This window comes from Belonocnema kinseyi, chromosome 7, assembly GCF_010883055.1.
Source record: "Belonocnema kinseyi isolate 2016_QV_RU_SX_M_011 chromosome 7, B_treatae_v1, whole genome shotgun sequence".
Taxonomy (NCBI): Eukaryota; Metazoa; Arthropoda; class Insecta; order Hymenoptera; family Cynipidae; genus Belonocnema; species Belonocnema kinseyi.
This window is the reverse complement of record NC_046663.1, coordinates 92,395,473-92,399,917: the sequence shown is the minus strand read 5'-3', so window position 1 is coordinate 92,399,917 and position 4,445 is coordinate 92,395,473.

Here is a 4,445-nt window from a genome sequence, read left to right as displayed (position 1 = left end):
TAGAAAATTGTTGGACTCGCTGTATCGACCTAAAAGGAGAGTATGTTGAAAAATAAAACCGACTTTGGCCAAAAAACGTCTCCATGTTTCATTTTTCAGGGATTTATCGGACTGCCTAGTACCTATCAACTTTTTATATTCTCCCACCATTTAAGACAATGTTGCACATTGTTTTCTCGTGCTTTTCTTATTTCCATGTTCTTCATGCTTGTATTCAGTCTGCTCAACATTCTTGTCAAGTCTTTGATTGACTCTGCCACAACAACTTTATCATCTGCGAACGCTAACCCACGTACCCTCACTATCCCAAGATCCACGCGTTCTTCGTCGAAAAGGGCCATTCTTAGACACTTGTCCAAGAATGTAATAAAGAGCCCTGAGGATTGCACATATATCTCATTCGAGTTAACTGAAAGATAATGGGTACATTGATTTCAAATGACATTTAAAGAAGGTAATTTAAACATGACGATAATTGGTGTAATTTAACATCGATACTCGCGGAAAAAAATGATACAATGTAATCGTTTACGTAAACCAAATTGGTATATAAACTCCTGGCTCCTAATTTGTACATAGAAACTGGCATAAAAATGCTTTGCTGCATGTAGCGTCTTAAGAGTCACGCAAACGTTGCGGAAACCAAAATTTGCTCATTTAAAGAAGGTATTACTCCGACGGATGGTCGCGTGACTCTTCGAATGACCGTTATAATATGCGAAGCACCAGCGAAAAATAACAGTAAATTATAAAGATTCAGAAAACTACTGTAAAAACGAGCAATATTTGATTTGCCTTAAAGACCGTCCGAGAGCTTGATCCTTTTTTTCTCGTTTGATCATATAAATACTGCGTATAAAATTTTCATCGAAGTAATCTAAAAAATTTCAATCAGGTTCAAACCTGGTAAAGGGAATTAATTCTCACAAAAATTCAATTAAAACCTAACGTATAATTCTCAGGAATCCATCAAAGGTTTGGAACTGCTCTTAGGGGCCGTCCAAAAATTATGTTACCAATTTGATGATAAATTCTAAAGCATTTTTCTTTTTTCTCTGTTTTTAATCAAAGTTAATAGAACCTAACAAGAAAAATTAGCTGCTTTTATTCGAAAAATCAGCTATTATATTTTTGGTTCGGAATTCCTCTCGTTTTAGTTAAAAATTCTAGTATGTCAGTATTGTTTTGTATTGTCAGAAATTCCTGCTGCTTACTTAAAAGTTTAACTAATCGTTAAAAATTAATTTTGTTGTTGCAGATCCATCTCCTTGGTTGCGAATTTAACTATTTCCTTTGCGAAAATTTATCCTCTGGTTTAAAAAGTGATCTTTTATTGAGAATTAATTTTGTTAACAAACAATATAACTCTTTCATTTTTGGTAGACAATTGATCTTTTCTACTTGAAAATTCATGAATTTTGTAAACAAATTCGTCTTTTTTGATCGACAATTATTCCTTTTGATTAAAAATTCATGCTTCTTAATAAAAATGAAACTTTTTCGGGTCTACATTAATCAGGTTTGGTTGAGGATTTAACAATTAGGTAGCAAATTAAACTAATCAGTTGAAAATTTACCCTTTTATTGAAAATTAAATTATTGTTATGAAAATTTAACTTTTTGGTAGAAAATTAACTTTTTGTTGAAAATCATCGTGTGTTATGGTAGAACTTTAATTTCCTTCCTGGAAAATTCATCTTCTTGGTTGATAATTTAATTATTTAGTTCAAAATAAATCTTTTTTAGTTAAAAATTCAACTACTAGGTATCCTAAAATCTCAAAAATTCAAATATGATATATCAAATATATCAAACACTTCAAAATCTCTTTAAATTATTGAAATAAATTAAGTTGATATTCATTAATTTTTTTAATAAATTGGGAACAGTACTCCGACCCAGATTGCTGCTCAATCTCTCTAGCAATCACCCAAAGTGAAGAGCGTCACAAAGTCGACATGTGAGGTCCCCCACTCGAGCCTATTAGTATCAAAGATCTTTCTTTTCAGGCATCATTCATTTTACTAACATTTTTCTTTAAATGTTTTATTTAAATTAACAACTCTGTGTTGATGGCCAACTTTACCCCGGCCTATCTTACTAAGGTTGCAATTCGTCTTTTTTAATTTATTTATTTAAAAATGTTAAGAATAGCAGAAGTTTCCAATTATACCTAAGAAGTTGTCGGTCCTTAATAAAGTTATTTCTGTTACATATGTCAGACTGATAGGCATGCTCAATTATCATAATTATATGTAAATTGAGCAGGCAGGACGCTACAGATTTCTCTTTTCCGAGTTTAAATTTTTCAAGTAAACTGGAATCGTTGTCACAAATATTATTTCTTATTTGAGGCAATAAACACGAGAAAGTGGGAATAATCGCACGGGCAGGAAGCGCTGGCAACCCACGATGATCAGCCAACCGCGACACCCTAAACCGGATCGACGAGCCCTCGCTCAGATTGCACTGAGGCACACCACTAGCCTAGACGAAGGCCTCGCCTGGTCTCGTGGTGAACTTCCTCATGTGAGAGCTTAATTGCAATAAATATATGTACAAAAAAATCTGATCCCAGTATATTCATAGCAATGAGATGCTGAAAAGGTTCGGGTCCATAAAAAAATAAATTCGATTTTTTTGTTTAAAAAAAAAATTGTATTTAGAGGTGCCACTAGGCCTATGATGTTTAACACATATTTCAATGCAATTTGTTTCTAATACATCAAATACTACTTTAAACTGATAATTAGACATTCACATGATTTTTAAAAATAATTTATTATTGTTGTTAGCAATGTTCTCTTATAAAAGATTTAGAAAGTCGTGTTTTTTAAAAAAATATTCCACTTTTTGTCCAATTTTCAATAAGAGTGAAGTAATACTCAATTAATGTTATTAAACATAATATTTTTTTAAATCATATTTTTTTAGACTAATGCTAGGAAATAGCAATTTAAAAAAATCCATTTTTGTCCAATTTTTAATTACAGTGAGGTAAATAGTTGATTAAAGATAAGAAAATTAATTATTTAAACAATTTATTATTGTTTTTGGCAATTTTCTCTACGAATAGAGATAAAAATTCTAGGTTATTTCGAAATTTTGCAACATACCTTCAACTTTTTAATGGGAGTGAATTATTAGTTAATTAAATTTAGCCAAAATAATTATTTAGGTAAATTATCATTGTTTATAACTATCTAAAAAGTCATGCTAAAAGTTAAGTTAAAACTACATGCTAAAAAGTTAAGGGTTTTCGGAACTCCTAAGCGTATTAACCATTTTGAACTTAGTAAGGTAATAATTAATGCAAGTTAGAAAACATGCTTATTTAAACAATTGATTATTGCTTATAAATCTCTTCTCTTAGAGTAATGCTACAGATTTTCCTTTTTTCTAAAATCTTTAGTTTTGCTTTGTCTTTTTAGTTTTGAACAAATAATAAGTGAACCTTAACAAGAATAATTTTTTAAATAGTACTGTACTTTTGAAAGTGAAATATTTTTACTCTTTTCCGAATGTGAAAAAATGAACTTACCGCTATTTTACACAAAAGACAAAAACAAATAATAGGATGATTAGAAGTAGGTACGAGGACGAGGTCTTGAAATTACTTAAAAAGCATTTTTTTAATTACAACAGAAAGTTTATCGTAAAGTGTAAACGAAAATATGGAATTGTACGTATTTTAATATTAACTACCTCCCCCCCCCCTTCCACTGGAGAAAATACGTCTCGACTATGATAATATACATATATAAAGATTTAAAAGATCTGAATCATTTCACGGGACAAGGTAGACTTACTGCAGTCAGGAAATGGCTTCCGGTACTCTATTACCACTTGTAGTAAATATTGTTTTTGACTTTCCTCTCTAGTAAGAAATGAATTTAAGTGAGATATAAATTTTACAAATATCTGTTTTATTTCATAAAATTATATTCACAAAAAGAAAGAGATTGTTTAAAATATGATACTCTTTAATGTTTGTTTATTATTTGTTCATAAAAAAAAGCAAAGCAAATTTAAACATTTCGTAAAAATCCGAAACCTTTCCAAGCGGAAATATTATGTATAGTTTATATTATGTATATCTTTAAAACACTGATTGTTTTCGAAATTCTATCTAAAATAAGCGCAGGGTGAAGCCTATTTGTGCAGTTTTTAAGTAGATATTGCAAAAATAGTGTAAATTTCAATGGTTTCTTAAATTTTGAATAACTTCCGAAATAACCAAAGTCGTAATAAAAAAGTTGGATAAATTTGAAAACATCTTATCTGTAGGCAAATCAGAATAAAAGTTAAATAAATATATATTTTGAGGAAAATACTTAGAAAATTCATGATTATACAGTCTGTCAAGTTAAAGCGTGGGTGGCTTTACTCGCAGTCGGTAAGGTGTATCGACATGATTTTGGTGTCAAAATATTAAGAAGAGCTCC